Below are 25,621 nucleotides of genomic sequence, written 5' to 3'. Positions count from 1 at the left end.
CATTTTTTAATTTTTTTTATTTTTTCTAAAAATTATGGATAAGTGGATAGACGACCAAGAGCATGATGGTGAGGAAAGAGACATGTTACATAAATATAGCCTATGTTCAAAATAAGTTTGATGATGAATAAGTAATAGGTAATGGAAATCAACTCTTCCTGGGTAGTCTTCTTTATTTTAATAGAATTAAAACAGCTTCACTCTTTTATGGATTACTGTCAAAAGTTTTAGGAATATATATTTTTCATGAGATTATCCTATACAATTGAAGTTTTGATGTTTATCTACTTGTGCTCATACTTAAAAATATCTCATTTTATTAGGTGACTGGCTCAAAATTACATGTAAATGGGAAGGGGGGAAATCTGAGAGAACTTTTTATTTCACTGGGCTTTTCACTGCCACAGGCAATTACATTTAGCTATGTCTGAAGTACAGTTACTTAAACAGAAATAGGGGACACAATACTTTGATTTAGAATCAAAGGCATAAATAGAGGTATGTTCTGAACATAATATAAAACACTTTATGGTTGTAGTTTTTGATTCATTTCATATGTTCTCTACTGACATTTGAATAGATGAGAATTTGTAAAGGTAATTACTTTTCTAACATCAACCTATTTTATTGAGTTATTTTACCTAATAGGTTTGCAATGCTTTTCTTTCCTATAGTTCAAATTACACTGCTTTCATTATTGAATATATCAAAGTATACTTTCTTCAGTTACAAAGTACATGATTGCACACTTTTTTATTGTTATTTTATGTTTTTATAACAGAATTTGTGTAAAATAAAATCTCTAATAATTATGAAATTTACGACAACTAATCTCCATTAGATACTTGCTACTACTTTAAAAAAGAAAGAATTTGCATAATTTATACTCATATGATTCACTCACTTCTGTATATAATGTGATACACAGCATCAAGTTAATTAATTTTTCCTTGGTTTACTATCCAGAGTGTGGTCAAAGTTTTAGTGAATTAATTGGACCACCATTATGTGTAATGGTCTGAAGTTACATTAATCTGCTAAGTGAATTTCCCATCAAAGCTTATGAAGAACTAATTCATCTGAACGGGAACTGGCAAAATTGATTGTATTTTCAACACAAGGAAAGAACATCATGCATGGCTTTACAACTTAAAATTAAACTTAAGAACACACACACACACACACACACTCAAAATTTTAAACACCAGTTAATATTTTATCAGGTGATGGGATTTGGAGGACTGTGGTGGGTAGCATTTGTTAACATAATTATATTAACTCAAGTGTAACAAATGTCTAAAATGTACTATTATTAATTTTAATGCATAATAAAATATAAATTACAAGTCCATGAAGAGAATATAAAAGATAATTTTAGATTCAATTTTGTAACCCTTTCAGATTCATTAATAATCCTCTGAGTGAGTAATCAGAAGCACTGAGGATACATCCTTCACCAGAAAAATCACTTAAATTTTCTACTTAGTTCTTAACCTATTTAACAAAATTGCTTCTACACACACACACATACACACACACACACACACACAAGCACACATGTTCTTTACTTAAGATGAATAAGTTTTTTGAGATGTGGTAGTTACTGAAGATTGAACCCAGGGGGACTTAACTAATGAACCACATCCCCAGATCTTTTTTTTAATTATTATTATTTTTAGACAGAGTCTCATTATGTTGCTTAGGGCCTGGATAAAATACTAAGGTTGGCTTTGAAATGGAATCCTTGTTCCTCCGCCCCTCAAGTTGCTGAGATTACAGACCAGCAGCACTAGTCCTGGTAGAGAATGATTGTTTTTGTAAATGTTTAAATTACATACAAAATGATTTCTGATACTCTAAAAATTACCTCTCATAAGATTATGCACTGTTTAAATTTCAATGGTTATTTAAATTCTTTCAACATTTAAATCTGTGGTATATATTGGGGAAAATACAGTCAGTAGGAGATGTAGTGTTTAAGTTTGAGAATGGGTTTATTATGAAAAGACATCTATAATAATGTCACTGGAATTCAAAGTGTACAGATATAATACAATTGTTTTTAGTCAAATAATAGGTACTTATCTTTAGTTATGCCAAAACAAATTCAGTTGTAAAACACTCATGCTTGAAATAACTTGAAGACATTAAAAAGAAAATCTAAGATGAGAATAAAGTTTGTCAGATTTACTATAGTCAACTTGAAATATTCTGTATCAAAAAGACCATGAATAAAGTTAAAAAATAATAAAAATAGGGAAGGTAACTGATTTTTCACACTTCACCTAATTGTATTAAAATTTCAGAAAGCAAATATTATTATTTTGGACTAGAAAATCTGTTTACATACACCTTAGAAACAAGTTGTTGGGTTTCTACTCCTTTCTAAGTGAAAAAAAAAAAAATCAACTTCAGGGAAAAATTTATTTTGTCACATTTCTTTCTTTTTCTTTCCTCTCCATATTATAATTTTGCAAAAACTTAATTATATATATCAAGTGTCACTGTCTTTGGTTTTGCCACTGACAGAAACTATCATACACATTTGCTTCTGTCAACAGAGATGACTAAACGTTGGTGTCTACTGCTGCATCATTATCCACGTGTGATAATGTTATAGACAAATTATTATCTAAAGCTGCATGGTCCTCCATACACTGTAATTTATTTGAATATTGTCTAGTTAAATCCCATTAAAACTTTTTCTAGTTAAATATGGTATTATTACTTATGAGACCTTATGATTCTCATTCTTATAATTGCCTTGTTTCCTAAAAAGAACTTCTTTTTAAATTTTTTTTATTAGTTATTTATGGACCTTTATTCATTTATTTGTTTATATGTGATGCTGAGAATCGAACCCAGTGCCTCACAAATGCTAGGCAAGCATGCTACCACTGAGCCACAACCTCAGCCCTAAAAAGAGCTTCTTTATATACAACTGATCTATGGTTTATTTGCATTGGCCAAAGAATCTATGAAATCATTGAATTTGCTCTACTTCTGCTCTGTTTCTGTCATATATCTCCCTAAGAATTCTAGTGTAGGGAATAAATGTGCTTCTCTCTAGAGGCCTATCATTTTTTTGTAATTACACACCAAGGTTTTTTTTTTATTTAAATATTTTATATTTGCTCTAATTAGCTATACATGACAGTAGAATGTATTTTGACACATTATACATAAATGGATTATAAATTCTCATCTGTCTGTGTGTATATAATTCAGAGTTTCATAGGTCATATAATCATATATGTACATAAAGTAATAACGATTCATTCTACTATCATTCCTACCCCCATACCCTTCCTGCTCTTTCTTCTGTCTAATCCAAAATACCTTTATTCTTCCCCACTCTTATTGTGAATTAGCATTCAAATGTCAAGAGAGTCAGAGAAAATATTTGGCCTTTGGTTCTTTGGGATTTGCTTATTTCTCTTAGCATAATAGTCTCTACTTCCATCCATAATTAGGCAAATACCATAATTTTATTCTTCTTTAAGGCTGAATAATTTCCCTTTTTGTATTTATACAATAATTTCTTTATCCATTCATTTGTTGAACCTCACCTAGGTTGGTTCATTGTTTAACTATTGTGAATTAAGCTGCTACAAACATTGATGCAGTTTTGTCACCATAGTATGCTGATTTTAAGTCCTTTGGGTATAAAGCTAGGAGTGGGATGACTGTGTCAAATGGTGGTTCCATTCCAAGTTTTCTTAGAAATCGCCATACAGCTCTCCATATTGGTTGCTCTTCCTGGAGATCATAAGATCACCTCTCAATTAATTTTTTGTTTTTGGAACAAAAAAATTCTGGTAATTTTTTTGTTATTGTATTTGATAATCCTTGCATTATGATAACCACTAATATACCCTGTTTATCCTGACTCTGGAGTTCTGACCCTTTATCATCTGCAAAATAAACTGTAATAATACATATAACAAATAAGAAAAAAATGGAACTTTATACTGCAGAATTAATTTACTCTTAATTTGTCCCCCTAATATCTTCTGTTCCCCCTTTCTTATATACACATAAAGAGTAAGAATGACTCCAACCCACATACCCATACCTAGACACAGGGAAATATTTATAGCAATTTAAAATTAAATGATCTAGTATGAAAGGAATGGCAGAGTAAGAATTCAATTCTTATATTAAATCTGTATATGTAGCTGGGATGGGGTGCAGACTTGTAATCCCAGTACCTTGGGAGGATGAGGTGCCGCAGTCTTGGCTGGGCACAGAATCACGAGCCACTCAAGCAGGAACAAAACTGTATTTTTGAAAAAGCCGCCAATACTCCGTAGGCGCCGGCAAGCCAAACCCGGTCCTCCCACGCGGGCGTCTGCCGGAACCGCAAACCGGGGGGCCCGACCTCCCCCGGAATTTCCTCCTACTATCCTTCCCCAACCAATGGGAACTCTCCAGGAGTCCCGTAACATGAGTCTGGTAGCAGGCCAAGGTGAACAGCAGGAGCCCAATCTCCATATGAATGTAAATCTTAACATAATCATATCATCTCAGTGGCTAGCTGGCTCACTTTACAACCAAAGGTGCCATGCATCATAATATTTGCTTGTGGCTCCTAGCAATGAGGCAGGAGAATTTCAAGTTAAAAGCAAGCATCATCTTTTAAAAGCAACCTAGTGAGGTCCTAAGCAACACTGAATGATCCTGTCTCAAAATAAACAAATTAAAAAGGACTGGCAATGTGGCTTATTGGCCAAGTGCTCCTTGGTTCAATATTTGGTACCAAATGAAAACCAACCAATAAACAAAAACCAAAAGCAAAACAAGCAAACAAACAACAACAACAACAACAAAACCCTAAACATGTAAAAGAAGTACCCTATAGCAATTTGGATCATACATGACAAAATAACTGACAAGCAGCAACATTTTTCAAATATGAATTTTATAGGACTGAAAAATAAATCAATGGTCTACATCAGAAATGATTACTTGAAATTACATTAATTTGAAAGTCAACAAAGTAATGATATTCCACCTGGCTTGATCACATGAAGTTATAAAATAAAAATATTATATGGTTTTTGCTTTAAAATGAAATCCAAAGTTGAGCATAAATTTTAAAGATATGGATCATCTTCTATGGTTGGAAAAAAATAGCAATAAGATGTTAACTCCTTTAATATCTTAGCTATGATAGCAATATTCGTCGTACAATTCTGAGTACTACTGCTCCTCATATTTCGCACCTATTTGAGAAAAAGGAACGAAGATGAAGAAGTACACATTAAAACAGGCTTTTGGAGTTAAGATTTTAAGCTTCAAGCAATAGACAATTTAAAGCATAGGTCTCCTTGAGAAATTTCTAATTTTGCACAAATTCATAGTAAGCCACACCAAAATGATACCAAAGAGATACACAGAAGAATTGGCTGCTGTGGATGCAGTTGAAGATCTCTAGGAAAATGTAGCAATTTTTCTGCCTATTTACATCCCAATAGTTTGCTCTATTCTGCATTATCAAAGCTTTTACTAATTATGTCTCCTGAGAAGCTATTAGACAAACAAAAAAGGTCACTCTTATTTCACCTGGTTTGATTCTTGATTGCAGGGTAGTTTCCCAACTGAATAACTGAGCAGTGAGGGCTCTGTGTTATCAGCAGCCTCATTTAATTTATTCAAGGAGACAGAACCAGTGGAGAAACACTAAAAGCAGCTCTAGCTGCTCTGTTAGACCAGCAGAGGCTCCTTGGGATGTTGAGTTTCCTACGTAGACCTCACAGTGGCCGATCACTATTATTAAGGAACCCAAGTGAGAATTTTAAAAACATACACAGAGAAATTGTTTTGAAACTCAAGACAGAGGAACATGTACTGATCGCTGTAGAGAAGGAAGACTGTGTCTCTGAAGGATACGGTGACATGGCTGCCATGCCCCATGTGGCTTATAACATAAACACATATCCACATGAAACTAGGCCAAGCGAGTGCTAGATGGTCACTTAACCTATCAGAAATGACATCAGCTTGGCACCTACGTGAAAAAAGAATACATAATAAGTGAATGGAATTCTTTGGGCACTTCAAGAATTGTCTGTGCACACTCTACCTTTAATTTCACTATTCTGTAATGATAGAGCAAAAATTCGGGTTTATCAGAGGTATTTTGCAGAAAAACCAGAGATGAGAATTAAAATCACAAAGATAGCCATTAAAACTCACTCTACAGAGTACTAAGTCCACTATTAGCTTCATTCACTGGCCTATGCACACAATTCTATCATATTCATAATTTCACTCATTCACTGAAAGTGTTTTTATTGTCAATCAGCTAGGCAAAAATCCTTTGAAGTATTTTACTATAACTATTCTTAGATGAAATATTGGAAGTCCAATGTATGAGGCTGAGTATGTAGCTCAGTAATACAGCAATTGCCTAGTGTGTGACAGGGGATGAGTTCAATCTCCTCAACACAGGGAAAAAAAAGTGCAAAGAATGCAGTGTTAGTATTCCCACAGTATAAATGTGAACTCAGCTTCAGAGCACTGACACTTAGAGTATGTTGTTGTTGTTGTTGTTTGGGGAGGGGGGGGAATTGAATTCAGAGCCCCTTAACCACATCCCTAACACTTTTTATATTTTATTCAGAGATAGGGTATCGCTGATTTGCTTAGGGACTCACTAATTTTCTGAGGCTGGCTTTGAATTCACGATCTTCCTGTCTCTTGGCCATCCTAGCCACTGGGATTACAAGTGTGTGCCTCCGCATTTTGCAACACCTGCATTTTTAGTGACAAATGATAATGTGAGACATGGTAAGTATAAATAGTTGTAAACCTCTCATATTTTCACAACTCTTTACAATATCAATATGAAATCATGTTGTAATAGATATTTTATTTTAATAGATGTGATGTATTAAAATAAAAGGTTTGTAGGTTACTTAAAATTTCACAGAGATGCACATACTTCCACAAATCAGGGAAGACTGCTTTAACTTAGGTTCTCTTTTAACTTCTTCCAGACTGTCCGCTCACTATTCTCTTTCTTCTGATTTAGAAAAAAATATTTCTTTACTTCAGAAAAACACAATCACAAAAAATGGCCACTTTTAATGTAAATTCAAAGCAAGTACAGGTTTATTGGTTTAGAAGGAGCACAAGTTATCTTTAATGTGAATATTAAAATTTCTGTTACTGCTTAGTAATATTAATATTGATATTTGTCAGATTATGTTCTAAGTCTGATAATGGTATTTTAATTTCAAAAAAGTAATTGTCTTGGGTGAATATTAGGAGACAAAAAAAAATATCTAGAAAGAACCTAAAGGTTTCTAGTTTCTGGCTTAGATAGTAAATTAACCTGTCTTATATTTTTTAATTTTTCTTTTGGAAGGGGAGTATTTTCAGTTTGTTTTTTCTTAGTTGACACTATACTCGAAGATTCAAAAAAAAAAACTCGAAAGCTTTGCTAACCTCATTTTGGGAGGCAAAGAAAATAAGCCTTTTTCCTTAGAAACCTAAGTGATAATTTGTCACAAGGAGCTGTGGATAGGTCTATCTAGTGGCACTGCGTGCAATCTAGCACCCTCTGTCACCTGAGCGCATCAGCTATGAGAATGTTTAGAAGATGCACCTTGTGATGGAACTGGAATTTCACAGGGGACACCATTAGTAGTGATTTATCATAAGTACCTTCAGGCTGCCTCTGAGGGGTAGTCATGTCACAGAAAGTCTGAGCTATGAAATGTGTTATGGCAGAAATTTCAGGGTTATTGTAGTAGACAAGCTGGTTGGAAACTAGAGTCAGCCCTAGAGGACATCCCAAAGCCCTAGGGATGGTTTTTAAAGAGTGGTAGTTACAAGGAAATTATGCTAATTAGAATAACATTTTATTTAATTTTAAATTAAAGTGTAGTAATCAAATTTAAATTAAATTGAATATTTAAAGGCCCAACTACTTGGGACACTCAAAGGGGACAATCACTTGATCCTGTGTGTTTGTGGACAGCATGTACAACTTATTGAGAGCCATGTTCAGTAAAATGAAATAAAAATGTATTAAAGTGAATATCATTAATATCATACATAGGACATGCAGAATGAATGTATATGTATGACTGTAATATTTGTTAAAAACAGTATTTTTAAAATATGATTTTACATCTTTTTTTTCTACTTAAAATTCTTAAGATATGGGGAAACATTCAAAAATTCAAATACAAAATATGTCGTTTTTGTACTTATTCCTCCAACCAAGGATCTATTACCATTTTCTTTCATTGGAAAAGGATCAGATATTGTATAGAAATTTTAGCTTCCTCTTCTTCCAAGATTTATGGTACTAAGGTTCCTGTTCTCAAATTTGCTGAGTTCATCTAAAACAGCAAGCAATTACCTTACTGACTCTCAGGGCATTGCTCTCCTAGCTGTAGATATTTTTCTAAGGAAAGGGCAAGGTAAGTGTCAGCCTTCAACAACTTAGTATTACAACCTGGAGCTTTTTCCCCATTAAGAGAGATTAATTCATTAAATCCTTTCTTAAATTGAAAGTACATATGTGGATGTGCCAGAAAATAATGGAAGTTATAGGTTAACGTTGATACATTTTCTTGGGTCATTCATTGTAATCGTGATTAGTAATGTGAGGATGGAGGGGGAAAAAAAGGTACTTGCCAACTTTTTGAGTTCTGCTTATTTTATGTTCTTAATTATTTTGATGTGAACTCTAGAGGGATGCCAAAAGGCCTTGATGGAAATACCAGCCACACCATGTGAAAGGGTTTCAGTTTGTTTTTTCTAGTTGCTTTAGGAGCTTGCCATGAAAGTAGCTTGTGAACTGACCCTAGATGCCTGAATTTATGCAGTGGTTATAATTGACAATGTGTTTTTGAGCTTTCCATCATTTTCTATCTTATCTTTTGTGACAATGTAGAGACCTCCTAAGAGATAAGAAGTGTTCTAGACTTAGGATAATAAAAAGAAGAAGGAAAAAAAAAAGTATATTTCTTGCACGTTGCTTTAAATCATTCTTTTCTATTACTTCATAAGATCTCAATAATTTTTAATCATTTCAGCTTAAATTTTTTAAAAAATCCATTATTCTGATCTGTTTGCAAACAATGATTGCATCCACAGTTTGGAAAGACTAATTTTAAATAACAAAATCACTTTTATATTGATTTAGGAAAACAAAAGTGTTGAGAAACAGAATAGATCTTATTCACTTCTGAAAACAGGAAATCATAAACCAAAATAATTTGAGGACTCTCCAGCAAACTAAAATTTTAAAGATCCGTTTTTTTCAATGCAAGTGCTTTGGAAACTTACAGACCTAGAACTTTTTCAGTTCCTGATAGGCACAGCACGTCAATGCAAGTTGCAGTTAAGCAATCCTGTGCATTAATTAGAAAAGGTCAAGCTGTGCAAAGGAAATGAGTGCAGTTCATATGGGTAAGAGCTTAGAAAGTACAAGCTGTGACAATGAATTCCAAATCTGAACTAATTACCGGTGGTTTCTCCAAATAAAATGACAGTGAATGTTCAAGCATGCTTAAGAGGAAACTTTCTACCTTAGTGAGAAGTTTAAAGAAAATGAGAATATTTTTTTAAAGTGATTTGGAAACTTATAATACCCTTCTTAAAAATATTAAAATTCTGATTAAAGTATTGGGAAAATGTAAGTCTTTTTTGATATTTTACTGATGAGAAAACAAAACTCGAAGAGAATTAGAAACTTGTCAAGGTCCTGTATTTCTTTGAAATATTTTAAAAATATGATTTATTTAAAAATCAACTTGACATTGAGTCCCCTCTCTCATGTCCACCTGAATGTTATCTATCTATTTATTTGTTTGTTTGTTTTTTTGTTTATTTATTTATTTATTTTTCAAAACAAGGTCATGTTCAGTTGACCAAGACATAGATCAGTTTCTGAGGCTATCTTTGAACTTCTGATCCTCCTGCCTCAACCTCCTGAATTCCTCATGGAAATTCTTATATACAGATATACAGTTTTGTTTAGAAAATGCAGCAGAGTACTTCAGGATTATGTTAAAGTAGTTGCTTTACAGTGTTAGTATTTTGTAAATATCAACTTAATATTAAAATTCTCTGACCAAGAGTGAGGTCTACTCATTACCACAGAGTTTCTTTAAAATGTACAAAGGCAGCCATTGCCACTAGCTTGCTGTCCTTCTGAAACTCACCTTTCAGGGCAGAGACAAGAAAATATGAAATAGGAGAAATTTTCAATCTGAAGAAGGAGAAGAAGAAATAGAACAAAGAAATATGTTTGTCTCCTTCCAATTATATATAGAAAGAAACAAACAATATGGAAGTTGAGTTAATTCCAGAGTCTTCTTCACTAATCCACCAGCCCCAATGTTCAGGATCAATATCCATATGAGTATAGAAGACTATTTGAAAGAAGTTATAAACATCACCTAGAGGCAAAGAATTTCTTCACCAGGGATTCACAGAAATTGAATTCCAAAGTTTTAATATTTCCATTCTGTGAAATGAAACCCTTCTATGCATCCTGCATGGTACTTGGGCAAACTGAGAAAAATCCCCCTCAAATAATTTTCTTTCTTTTCTTTTCTTTCCCTTTCTTTTCTTTTCTTTTTCTCTTTCTTTCTTTCTTTCTTTCTTTTTTTGAGAAATGCTATTTTCTGAAGTTTTCTTTATTAGACTGAGGGCCTTATATCAAAAAAGGAAGACACAGAATTGGGTGAAACAATGCTCTTCTAGTCGCAGAGTCTCACTGGGAGATCCCAGCATTCCCTGACTGATAAAGAGACAGAATGTTGAAAAACACTAGAAAGGTAAATAGATGCCCAAGCTCTAGGAGTCTGCCAAAAGATAGCCCATAACAACTGATGGCAATTGTAGATGTGGTGGTTACTGGCAGATCATGAAAAGAATTGACAGTTTTTCCAGTGACTTTGTTGGACAAGTTCAGGGAGGAAAAAAGGAAATATGCAAATGCTGGTGGTATAACGTACCAGCTGACAACATTATTTTTTCAACAAAATGTGTTCATTTTTTATGTTTGTTTTTTACTATAGTTGCTGCTGCAGCTGCTATTTTTTTTTCACTTAGAGCAAAAGCAATAATAACATCAATACTAATCATGCACAGATCCACAATCTCAGGTTTGCATATAGTTTCAACTTTTCTGAAGAGAAAAGATTCTGAAAGACCTAAGCAACCTCATTCTACTTGGGACCTCATTTTGCTCTGAAACTTAACCTCTGACCTACTGCAGTCCTAAAGTCAGGAAAATACCTCAGAAAAGCTCTGTGGAAACAGTTCTCGGAAAAGCTGCAAATGGTGATCACCTAAGATAGGCCAAGATATCAAAATATCTGAAATTCCAGATGGTCCCCACCTAGGTGTGGTGACCAATATTGTTATGCTCGAATGTGGGACCCCCAAAAGACCACCAGAGACCAAGATCGATGTAAACAGCAAAGAGGTGTTTATTGCGAGCTAGCTCGGTCCTCCGTGCGCATGCACACACAGCAACTGGTGACACTGAGAGGCCCCGAGCCCAGGGTTTGCAGCAGTTTTATACATTCTTTGGAGAAGGCAGGGACTTCACATACATCATAGCATCTCTTAGCAAATCATCACACACTGCGGGAAATTCAAATAACAACTCTAAAACATGATTAGCATATTCACTGGCGGGAACAAGTCGGGTAGATGTGATTGGTTACTATAAGAGGGGGATTCATTTGAACTGATTGGCTTAAGCCAAGAGGGGTGTTCCTACTGAACTACATGGTTTCTCAACACCATAAACTACTGGGAGGGTCATCTGGCATCCCAGGTATTTCCCTGTCTCATGCTGATTGGTGGCTGCTAGGGGTTGCTATGGATCCCCACCTAGCCTGACTGAGTCAGGGACACCTGTCGCAGCAGATCTCTCCTGCTATTTGTAGATAAACAACTTAGCCGGGTGGGAATGTGCCTAGGAGTGCTCTATGGGTCTTTCCAAGGACAAAGGTGATGTCCCTTCCTTGGACAGGCTTTGCTCTGAGGTAGAGGCTGGTTTTTCACTTGGTCTAGCCCATTTTATCATCCCAAAGCCCTAGTTTAGAAAACTTTTCTCCAGTGTTTAAATAGCTGGTTAACATTTCTTTGACACTAATCAAGTTATCAGGCTCATCTAATCTTAATTTAACTTGATTTTTTTTTCTCTCTCTCTCCTCATATCATTTTTCTGTTTCTTGAATTGTTTCCATCAGGAAACATCTTGTCCTTGCCTTTAATGGTCACGACACATGATGCCACTAGATCATCTCAGCCATTTCTTAAAGAGTCATTTCCCCCCACCCTGAATCAGCAACCTGACTTTTTAATAAAACATTTTTAACCACATTAGAATGTTTAAGTGATCACTAAAAACTGAATATTTATGAATATAAACGAAATTTATATTATATAATCCTTAAAATAAGAGGATATAACTTTAAATTACTTCCATATAAACAATATATGCATTACTATTTCCAAATTCAATCCCCACCCTGCTGAGTTGTTTATCTACAAATAACAGAAGAGATCTACTGCTGTTATTTGTAGATAAACAACTTAGCAGGGTGGGAATATGCCTAGGAGTGCTCTGTGGGTTTTTCCAAGGACAAAGGTGATGTCTCTTCCTTGGACAGGCTTTGCTCTGGGGTAGAGGCTGGTTTTTCAATATCTAAACTAGAAGCCCTGCAGCTTGGCATGTACCCCCCTTGCGACTACCTCATGGTTTAAACCAATCAATTTGAAGTGCATCAACCCCTTGAACTAACCAATAATTCTTTCCAGATTCTTTCCCACCACTTGATATGCTCATCATGTTTTAGAGTTGTTGTTTGATTGTTGTGTGATGATTTGTTAAGAGAGGCTATTGAAGCCAGATTTAAAGTTAGGTAGTCAGTGTAGTTAGGTAAATCGGGTCTAATACCGAATGAAATCTAAAATGGAGGCCATGCTGAGAATGATTCCGGGATATGCTGGACAACTCATGGAATGTTAAGGAAGTCCGAAAAGGCCCTAGGCCAAAGTCCACCTCAAAGAAGTGTTAATGAACAGCCCCCAGCAAACTTAAAGATAGCCCATCACAAAGAAGTGTCCCACCCCTCGGGCCTTCCCACCTACATTCCATCCCCAAAACTATAAGAAGGGGAAACAACCGCACTTCCACGGATTCCACCTCTTGGGTCCCCTTCTTCAGAAGTCTTTTCTGCTGTTCTTTAATAAACTTCTAATTTCTACTCTGACCTTGCCTCGGCGTGCTTCTTTGGTGTTATTCTTCAACATGGGGAAGCAAGGACTCGTCACTGGTCAACAGCGGTAACACTATGATGTATGTGGGCGCCCTGCCTTCTCCAAAGAATGTATAAAACTGCTGCAAACCCTGGGCTCAGGGCCTCTCTGTGTCACCAGTTGCTGTGTACACGCGGAGGACCGAGCAAGCTCACAATGAACACCTCTTTGCTGCTTACATGGATCTTGGTCTCTGGTGGTCTTTTGGGGGTCACAAATTCAAGCATAAAAATTCTACCATTATAATTTTATAATTTAGTAATCTGATATCACCTTCTTAATCTTTGCAATTTTTATTATAATAATAATAATTATTATTATTAAAATTGTACCAGAAATTGAAACCAGAGGTGCTTAACCATTGAACTCTCCCCCTCATCCTGCACAACAGTGGAAATTGGGTTCCCCTTGGTGAGAAATAAAAGCTAAGGAAAATAGAAGGACAAAACAATACCACAGAACACAGAAAGTAGTTTCAAAAGCGGGGGGGGGGGGGGGGGGGGGGGGGGGGGGACTGGCAAGCAAATGGAACCCGTGCCGTGCCTGTTTTACTTATAATCAGGAAACATCAAAGACCTTCTGTAGAATGTTCTTCACCAAAAAAAGTTAAATGTGGACTGTTAGGTTTCTAATAGGCTATGCCCATCCCCAGAGTTACTATGGGGAATCTTCCTAGCAGAGTGGAGATCAAGGGGTCATATGCATTGGGAAATCTATTGCCATAGGGGAGCCAAACCTAAATCTTATGCGGAGAAAATCCTCATGTGTTTCACAAATGGCTTCACACAATGAACCACATTCCTAGCCCTTTTTTATTATTTATTTATTTATTCTTTTATTTGGAGAGAGGGTCTCACTAAGTTGCTTAAGGCCTCACTAAGCTGTGGAGGCTATTTTGCACTTGTGACTCTACTGCCTCAGCCTCCTGAGTCACTGGGATTATAGGTGTGTGCCACCATGCCAGATGATCATGTAATTATTTTAATGACTCTATTTTCATATAATCCTGATTTATTCAAAGCTGTAGAAACTGTTAATGCAATGAGATGTTTAGTACACATTTGGGAATTACTGGCTGAAATTATATGAAACCCAGATCTTTTCTAAGCAATCTTTTTTATACATTTACACTACCTTACATTATTTTTTTTTCTAACTAATGAAATCAAAATTGGTAACTTATACTCAGGGTACTGCTTGACAATTCTTTACTACCATATTTTTGTTTTCTCTTATTCTATCCCATTGTTGATGTTACATTGTAAGAAATCCTAAGTCTGAGAATTATAACTTCTGGAAATTCACTTTCAGTTTAAAATCAGTTCTATAATGATGAGAATGTTTTTCATTTCATAGCTGTTTGAAGCTCATAGGTATGCTTTATGTCATAAATTTATAATGAAAAAATAACTTCTGAGTCAATATGGTTTCCTGTAGTGGTAATCTGATCTATCTGAAAATTTTGCTCCAATATTTAGTATCAAGAGTCAACCATCTTCTGCTTCTAGTGGTTATAATGCTTCTTAGATATTTGCTGTCCTTGTATTAGTTCATACAAAAAAAAAAAAACCCAATGTTTTGTAATTATAATCCTTGGTCTAATTCATAAAATTGCATTTTGAAAAATAACTGAGTGTTGGCTTCTACCCATTTCATTTCAGTACAATAACTCTAATAACTAACTTTTTTTAAAAAACCATGTAAAACTTAAATTAAGAAAAAAGATCAAGATAGACTCTTTTTTTTTTAAAGAGAGAGTGAAAGAGGAGAGAGAGAGAGAGAGAGAGAGAGAGAGAGAGAGAGAGAGAGAGAGAGAATCTTTTAATATTTATTATTTTTTAGTTCTTGGCAGACACAACATCTTTGTTGGTATGTGGTGCTGAGGATCGAACCCAGGCCGCACGCATGCCAGGCGAGTGTGCTACCGCTTGAGCCACATCCCCAGCCCAAGATAGACCTTTATTTTAAAGTCATCTTCATGATTTTGTCACACAGAGTTCTGAACGTTCTGTGATGTAGAGAAACATTGTACACTGGTGGATAACTTTTATGGAACAATTGTTCTTAGGTAGTTTAGTTGCTTCTTATCACTGTCATTATTTATTAATAGTGATCCTAAAACCACAACATAATGATCTACCAGATGGCTGCTTGGTGATAGCAAAACAAAAGGTGATAATTTGATTTTATACACATATATCTTACATATTCAGAATAAACTATTATTATGTTTCTCTAGATATTTGCATACTCTTTAAAATATACTTTGAGAGTAAGTGTATTCCATAAAAACAGCAATGTACAATTCATCCCAGTTAATCATGAATATTCAAAGTGCAAATTGTCATGTCATTTCTCTATTATTTCTAACATTTAATATCTGTTACTATTAGTTATATTATGGTGGTGTTATTTTTTCATTTTCAATGAAATTTTATTTAGTAGTTTGAGAGTTCCGCTTCTCATAATGGTAGCGTACTTTGATCAAAGTAATGATGTTGATCATCACACACACACACACACACACACACACACTTTTTTTGAACCAAATATATTTTAAAATGCTCAAAACAACCTAGAGATGAACCAAATTCAGGAGAAAATGGGAGAGAGTATGGAGGTAGAAATTTACAAAAAAGAAAGCTACCATTATTAGTTATGTAGTTATGAATCATTTCCTCTGAAGACATTATTCATTCACTCTTCCTGATGTAATAGTATAGAATTCAACTGGAATCACATAGTGTTACTCCTTCAAAAAGTCAGGAATTAGAGTGTTCAGCTCCATGAGCACCCAGTACTGAAAGGGAATTCTTCCCTACAACTGGCTAAACCAGAAAATATAGTAAAAAACAAGGGAGGAAAACTATATGAGACAAAATGAAGTGAATAAATTGAATAAATATTTCAACTACCGTCTACAGCAAGGAAGACAAATCAATGTAATTAACTGACATGAAAAACAAACAAGCAAAAAATTAATACCCTCCTGGGGAAATTGAGGAATTCAGCATTGTTAAAATGTATTATTGACACTTTCATGTATATAATCAAATTTTGTAGGGGAAAAGAAAAAGTACCACACAGACAACAGAGAAACCAGACCATAGAAATATATCATAATATTGGCTAATTTTATAAATTAGTAGATAAGAACATTAAAGTAACTATTGAAAATTTGTTCATAAATTTAAAGGAATTCTGTTTGTATCTCAGAAAGAAAAACAAAATTTTGCAAATAATCCAGAGATTTTCTAGAAATTAAAAATACAGTATTAGAAGTAAAGAATAAGATTATTAAATGCAAATGAGAATTTATTGAAAATTATAGAAAAATGATTTTATGAATTATACCACAGATTAGGAAACATTATCTCTCCTAGATAGCAATAAAATGAAGAATTGAAATAAATTTACTCATTAAAAACAGTTCATTTTAAGGAGTCTCCAAAATATCTATGAATCAGAAAACATACTTAAAAAAATATCATAATGAATCATATTTTCTATAGATATAAAACCAGTATAGTAGGCTATTGTTGGTCTTATTTTTTATTCCCTTATTTATTTTCTACCTAGTTCTTCATATGATTATTGAATGTAAGTATGTAAGTTATTGAAATCTCTCACTATGAATTATAGAATTTCACATTTTTTACTTCAGTTCTATTAGGTTTTGCATCATGTATGTCGAAGTCATTTAGTAAGAACGCATAGGATCCTAAATTTATGCATTTTGACTGATTGACATGTTTATCATTATAAAATCTATCTACTTACCATCATAACATATCTGTTTAAAAAATGTATTTGTCTGATATTAGTAGAGCCACATCAAATTTCTCATAGGTAATTTCCCCTTGACACAACTTTCTACATCCTTTATTTTCCAAGCTGTTTCTCTCTTTTAGATAGCACATAGTTATATCTTGTTTTTGAATCCAGTTTTAAAATCTCTGCCTTCTAATTGAATTGTTTAAATATTTAATGTTATTTTTATATAATTGAATTTGTGTCTTTCAGTTTACATTTTTGTTTTTGTCTCATGGCTGTTTGTTCCTCTATTTCAATTTTCTTTTCAATTTTTTATTAATTGAGTTACTTTTGTAATAACATTTAAATTCCTTTAATTATTTTATTATATTTTTGGAGTTATGATTTGGTGGTTATTTTATAGCTTACCTTACAAATCCTAACAACAGAATCTCTATCCTAGTTATAATAAATTAATTCCAGTGTGATAATAGAAATATTTTCCCATATAGTTCTATTCTTCACTTTTGTGCTAATATTAACACAAATATTTTACCTATATATGTTATATACATATCATTTTATATATATATATACACACACACATATATATATAATAAAGCCAGTAATACAGTTATGTAATTATTTCTTCATAGAATTTTATATCTGTTAAAAGGACCAAAATAAGAAATTCAAGTGTACTTTATAGATTTTTGTTATACTAACATTTTATTTATTATTTCTAGGTGTCTTAGATTTTTTTGTGTATTCAGGTTATAATTTAGTTTAATTTTCTTGCTTCTTTTTCACATTTGCCCTCACTCATCTCCTGTGTTCTACTAAAATATTTCATTTTTTTTTCTGTGGGTTATATGTTCATTTCTGTGGTTTAAATCTGTGCTCTCTAAAATTGAAGTTAAGACTTGGTGTAAAAAGAAGTGGAGTCTTTTAGGAAGTGATTAAATCATTAGGGCACCAGCATTAAAAGTGGATTGATGTCTTGGAAAATTGGTGGAGGCACCTGGCTCAGCCCCTTTGCCCTGAGTTCCCTCCTTCAGAGTACTCTTCCACTGCAGAGGGTGCAGCTATGGGTACCACCTCAGAAGCAGGGGCCCTGGGCACTCCTTTCTACTCATTGATCTTGGAGTCCTCAGCTTTCAGAATTATGAGGAAATAAATTTATGTGTGTGTGTGTGTGTGTGTGTGTGTGTGTGTGTGTGTGTGTGTTTAATTAGTCAGTTTCAGGTGTTTTGTTTTAACAGCTTGAATAGACTAAGACACCCACTGGTAAAATTGCATGCACATTTTTTGACTACGGTTTTTAAATCAATTAATATACTTAAACAAGAAACATGTTACCACATTTTATTTTTATTTCTACAAATACTGTTATGGTATTCCTTGTTTTTCATGTGGATTTGAATTATTGTTTGGGGTCACTTTTGTTTAGCTTAGAGTAATGCCTTTAGTAGTTCTTCTAAGGTGTGCTTCCTAGAGTAAAAAAACAACAGGAATTAAAACAACAACAACAACAACAACAAAAAACAACTTCCACTTTGATTTGACTTTGTGGGAAATCTTTATATGACCATACATTTGGAAAGGTAGTTTGGTTTGCAGTAGGATTTTTGGTTGAGAACTCTTTTTTGGGGGGATTCCCTTATATTTTTTTGAATTGTTTTCTTCTTCTTTCAAGTTATTTTTATTGGTATATTATGGTTATATATGACAATGTGATTCATTCTGCCACATTTGTACATGCACAGAACCTAATTTGATCAATCTCTTGCCCACTTTTTTTATTTTTATTTTTTGGTACCAGGGATTGAATTTAGGGGCACTTCCCCAAAACTGTTTTGTGTTTTATTTAGAGACAGTGTCTCACTGAGTTGCTTAGTGCCTCACTCTTACTGAGGCTTTGAACTCTCAATCCTCCTGTCTCAGCTTCCCAAGCGGCTGGGATTATAGGCAAGTGCCACTGTGCCCAGCTCTCATTCTCCTTTAATTTAGCTTTGTCTTCCCTCCCACTTCCCCTGAATCATTTGCCCTAATTTACTGATTTCCCTTCTATCATTGTTTTTATTATTTAAATAGTGTGTTATAATTATATAAATGTATATTATCAGGATTCATTGTGGGATATTCATATATGGACACAGCATATTTGATAGATTTTGTTCCCCAGTACTTCCTCATGTCTTCCCCTCCTCTCTCCCTCTCCATCTTTTTCCTCTGTTCTAATGGAGATGTTTTCATTATCTATTTTCTTAGACATTTTTACTATTATATGCCTGGATATATATCCTGAATATATTTCCTTTCAATTATTCTTCTTGAAGTCTGATGACCTTTGAACATTGGAAATAATGTATCTCTTCTGATGATGGCTTAGTCTATTTTATCATATTTGATAATTTCCAGTAATTACTTCATTGAATATTTTTCTACTCTATCTATGCCCTGATACATTCTGGCTGCATATATTGGTACACTAAAGAGTGTCCCACCTTTTCTTCCTTTTCTCTTTATTATTCAAAAATTTATATTCTTAGTTGGTCAGTCAGTATTCAAATATGCTGAATCTTTTGCCATTTTAAATCCACAGAGACCCTGCAATGAAATTTTTTTTTTATTTCATACATTGTTCTTTTCAACTCCAGAATCATAATTTTTGAAGATTAGTTGAATCTTTGTATTTTCTACACAAGAGATATTATCATACTTTACTTCCAGGATTGTTTCTTCTAGTTCTTTGAGTGTGTTTATAATAACTGCTATGAAGTTTTGTCTACTAATTCTACCATCTTGATCCTTTCAGTTTCTTTTATATTCTTTCATTAAATTTATACTTAATTTTATATTATTTCATGAATTTCCCCCATTTTCCCTATGTCCTGACATTTTTGTTGAAATTTGAACATTGGAAATAATGTATCTCTTCTTTTATTATTATTATTATTATTATTATTTTATTATTATTATTCAAAACAGTACAATGCTCTTGACATATATAATGTATCTCTTCTGATGCTGGGAAATCCAAGCTCAAGGCAATAACCAGTTCAGAACCTGGCAATGGCTCCCTTTTTATTTTGCAAAAAGTTGTCTTCTCAAAATCATGGAATTTGCAGGGAAATGGATGGCACTAGAGCAGATTATGCTAAGTGAAGCTAGCCAATCCCTAAAAAACAAATGCCAAATGTCATCTTTGATATAAGGAGAGCAACTAAGAACAGAATAGGGAGGAAGAGCATGAGAAGATGATCACCATTAAACAGGGTCGAGTGGGGGGAGAGAGAGAAGGGAAATTGCATGGTAAAGGAAGGAGACCCTCATTGTTATACAAAATTACATATAAGAGGAAGTGAGGGGAAAGAGGAAAAAAACAAGAGAGAGAAATAAATTACAGTAGATGGGGTAGAGAGAGAAGAAGGGAGGAGAGGGGAGGGGAGGGGACGGGGGATAGTAGAGGATAGGAAGGACAGCAGAATACAACAGACACTAGTATGGCAGTATGTAAAAAAGTGGATGTGGAACTGATGTGAATCTGCAATATGTATACGGGGTAAAAATTGGAGTTCATAATCTGCTTGAATCAAATGTATGAAATATGATATGTCAAGAGCTTTGTAATGTTTTGAACAACTAATAATTTAAAAAAAAAGTATCAAAAAAAAGAAAAAAAAGTTGTCTTCTTACCTTTCCTCACATAACAAGGAGAGGAAAAAAGCAGGTACTCTGATGAATTTACCTCTTATAAAGGCCTGATCAGATTAGGTCCCTACGCTTATGACCTAATTTAATTGTTTATCACCTCCTCACAAGCCTATCTCCAAATAACTCAAATTGAGGGTTAGAACTTCAACATTTGATTTGGGAAGGGGCACAAAAATAAAGACCATAATACATCTTTACTTTCTCACTGGGCAAGATCATGAGACCGCTGCATGATCTGCTAATGGAGACATAACCCACTTCTCGTGCAATGATACACTGGCTTTGTAAACACAGTGGTGGGTTAGAACTGTTCCCCTGTTCTTCCTGGTTTATCTCCCTTTGCATGGGAACTGCCTTTTGATGGGATAGAGACTGGGGCTGATTGCTGTTAGCTTGTCTCACCAGGGGAAGGGTTTATTTTCTTGGTAGAGATACAAAGATCAGACCTCACAACTTCTCTTATCTAAAATAGTAACTCTATCATGTGGAGCTAGAAATGTGAAAATGTGTGCAGTCCTCCTCTCCTGAGAATACACACCAGCCTTAAACTGAGAGCAAGAAATAAAGGAAGTCCTGTGTTATTGCAGAGACCTGCCTAGGTTAGATATCCCATCAGGATCAGTTGTTAGAGACTTGGAAAAAGTTGCTCATGATTCAAATATTCAGACTCTTTGTTATCTGACTGCAATTTAATATTTCTTTAAAAATATTTTTTCTATATCATATATCCCCCTTAGAACCATATTTCACAAGTTGTGTCAGCATTAACACTTAACATGCAATATTAATTCATGAAACAAATGTTATTAATATCATTTTAAAGATTCTAGGTTTTTATTGCTTAAGAGGTTTATCACAAAGATATACACTTGCTATTTTGAGTAAATTTAGCCTATGTCTTCTAAAATAACATTTCACAGTACATAAATTTGTGAATTCAAAACATTTTAAAAAGATGAAGTTGTGTTTTATGACTCAATGAATGTAAATTTTGAATATGTAAAAACTTGGTTATTTGTACTTGTTAGGAAAAGAAGTGAATTACATATTAGTGCCAATATTATAAAATCTTTTCAAAATTATAGAAAGTTATGAGGAAATTATTTCTTTAAAAAACACAAAATAAAATTATGGCATATGTTCTTCTTTTCTCCTAGCAATATTATCCAACATTTGAGTGTTATAAATGTTGTACTTGTATAATAAAATCTGAAATTTGACCCAGAGATATACAGCTTTTCAAAATTTTTGTGAACATGCTTAAATTGTGTGCCCAAATAGAAAGAACTACAAAATACTCATTTTGTTGATCTTTTACTGTGAAAAAAACACCTAAAATTTATAAAAATTAGTGATAAAAAAAACCTATGTATATATAAAAACTGATCTATGGTTTAAAAAATATTTCATAGACCTGATATAGAGATCTTGAGGAAAGATTTCAATTGATAGCATAGTTCAATGTTGACATAAAGCTATCATTGTTGGTACTAATGTGATATTACCTTAATGGTATATGTTATATTTATTATTTTTGTTTTTTTCCATAATTTTGGCTCAAAGGCAACAAACAATATTAAATGTTCAAAGGATGATGAAATAAAAGTCAAGTGAACTGTGCACTCTCAATTTTAATGTAGAACTATACTTGGAGATTTTGGCTAAATTTATATAAGAACTTTATTGTTGCTTTGAAGTAAATGTTTGGGTGTAATGCTTTTTATATAATGGAAATTTTACAAAGAAGTCAATCTATAGAAATAGATATGTTCTCTTTACAATCTAGCAATTCATGTTCCCCTATTTTTAAAGTTTTTCATTTCCTATTCTATCAACTAGAAAAGACTTTAATTAAAAGTTACCACTTTAATACACTTACGGATACTTGTCACCAAAATTACAAAGCTTAAAGTTGTGACATAACTGTGTGACTTTATTATGGAAGTAAATAGAGAAGCCATTTGCTGAACAGAAAAATATTTTTATGATGCAAAACTTTATGTACTCTTTAATTATTTTCATTTTAACAAACTAGAACATTAAGTATAAAATATGAAAAATGTGAGTTTGGAAAACTTATCTTCAGCATTAAATTATATTTATTCTAATGGTTAAATTTCAATAAAATTTTATATCTGCCCAAGTAAAATGGTATCTTAAGAGTTGCTAAGCATAACACATATATGGGACAAAAATAGTGTTAGGGCTTTGTAAATATCTTCTCTAAAGCTTATAAATGGAAGACCCATTTTTCTATTGGTGGTTTATTGCTAAGGAATTGTGTAAGCTATTTAAAAGCTATTCTTCAAAATAATAAATGCTGTCATCTTATGTAGCACAGTTGCATATAAATGACAACTGGGGCCAATAAAGTTAGACTACTTTAATGGAAACTAAGCAAAGCTTCAGCTGAATAACAGTTGTAAATGGACCTTTCATACTTACAGTTAGCTAAAGTTATATAAAGAAATGTGAATTTATAAAATCTTATCATTGAGTTAATCATTCATATACAGCTCAATTTTAAAAGATGCAAAAAAAATACAATCAAAATCACAAGTATCAAGATTTTAAAATAAAAATAAACAAAGAAAATGCTTATTGTATCATTATGTGTATTTAAATATTAAGATTATAATGTTTGCACATATCCCTGATATTTCCAATATCCAAAAATATACAAAAATATTGAAAGAAAAATCTTGACTTGTTTAAAAAGCAAATTTCAATCCATACACAATATAAGTTCTAATAATTTACCATAATATCTTCAGGAAAGAAAATTCCAAGAAGTAATCTATAACTAAGTAACCCCAATGGGGAGATACCTAGAAAAGGAAATTCTGGGTCATATTACAGACACATAATTTCTTAAATGTTGAACATATTTTAGAAAATTCGCTTAGATTTTAGGGAAAAAGTTTAAGAGTGTGGTTTGGGGAAAAAAGAGTGTGGTTTGTTCTAAAACAACTAATTTAGCAAAAATTTATTCATTAGATAATCCAATAATAAATAATTGAGTAGTTCCACAAAACAAGTCTTCGCTATTACTGAATAATAATCTTTGCTGCTTTGGTAACTGTATGAAAATTATCATAACAGAGGATCTCTAACTCTTTATCTCTTTAGATTGTTTCATCTATGAAGTCATAATCATATCATAATACTTCATAGTTTGCAAAGGACTTGGGAAGATTTTCTGATAAGAATAATCATCTGAAATCTGATGTTAGTACTATAGTCTGCATTTTAAAAATACTTAAACGGGAGCTGGGGTTGTGGTGCAGAGGTAGAGTGCTTGCCTAGCACGTGTGAGGCATTGAGTCTGATCCTTCACACCACATAAAGGCAAATCAATAAAATAAGGTCAAATTCTTTTGAAAATTACTTAAAAGGCTATATCACATATTGTTTTATTCAGCTATTCCACTGCTGTGACCAAAAGACCTGAACAGCACTATTATAGAGAAGGAAATGTTTACTTAGGGGTTCAGGGTTTCAGAGATCTCAGTCTTTAAACAGCAGGCTCCATTCGTCAGGACTAAAGGTAAGGCAGGTCATCATTGCAGAAGAGTGTGGCAGAGGGAAGCAGAGACAGTCCACCTGCCAGATACAAATATATATTCAAGCCACACCCAATTTCTGCCTCCTCCAGACACACTCTACCACTTCAATTAATCTCTGTCAAGAGATTAATTCACTGACTGGGTTAAGACTTTTACAACCCAATCTTTCCTCCTCTGAACCCTCATGCACTGTCTCACACATGAGCTTTTGGGGGACACTCACATCCAAACCATCACACATATTGAATGCAACAAACACCTTGATAATTGACACCATTCTTTCCTTCATGATCCATTGCACTCCCCACTACCTTGTCATGTTGCTTCTCCTGTCTCGTGATTTTTTATTCTAATACTTTTTCACAGTGGATCCATAGTGATCTTTCACAAAGAAAGAAAGTTACTTGGATTGTATGAGTTTCTTATATATATTTTAGTTAGCATTAACCTCTTATGGTTTTCAAACATTTTTCACCATTACTTAAGCTCCTTTTTATTCTGTTGATTGTTTCCTTTCCTTTGCATCAACATTTTAGTTTGATGTAATGCCACTTCCTTATTTTTGTGTTTATTGCCTGTGTTTTTGTTATCATGTATGAAATCGATATTAAAAATCAACAAATAACTCAATTTTTAAAAAGAGACAAACATTTTCCAAAGAGAAAATACAAAATTTCAGTAGGTATATTAAAGGTGCTCAATATCACTAACTATTAGGAAAATGCAAATCAAATCCACAAGGAGATATCACCTCATACCTGTTAGTATGATGATCAAAAATTAAAATGGTGGGCAAGTATTGGAAAGAATAAAGAGAAAAGAGAATAAAAACTTACATAATTCATGGGAATACAAATTTGTAAAGACATTATAGAAAATGGTAAGCATTTCCTTAAAAACAAAAAAAACAGAACCTCCACGTAATCCAGAAATTCCACTTTTGGGATTGCACTCAAGGGAATTGAAGTGAAAATCTTGCACAGATTATTTGCACTCCCATGTTTTGTTTTGTTTTGTTTCAGAATTATTCAAAATAGCCATTATTTGGAAGCATCCTAAATGTACATTGGTGAATGGATAGAGAAATAATAACAAAAAATGTAATATTATTTTGCCTTATAAAAGAAAGAAATCCTGCCATTTTTTGACAAATGGATAGAACTTGAGCATAGAATAGTAACCAAAATAAGTCATGCATGGAAAGAGAAATGTTGTATGGTCTCACATGTAGCATCTAAAACAAATTTAAATCAAAGGAAGGTGATAGAATGGTTAATATGTGT

This window comes from Spermophilus citellus (genome assembly GCF_964194105.1).
Source record: "Spermophilus citellus genome assembly, chromosome: 1".
NCBI lineage: Eukaryota > Metazoa > Chordata > Mammalia > Rodentia > Sciuridae > Spermophilus > Spermophilus citellus.
The sequence above is the reverse complement of the archived record's forward strand: the minus strand, read 5'-3'. Positions refer to the sequence as shown.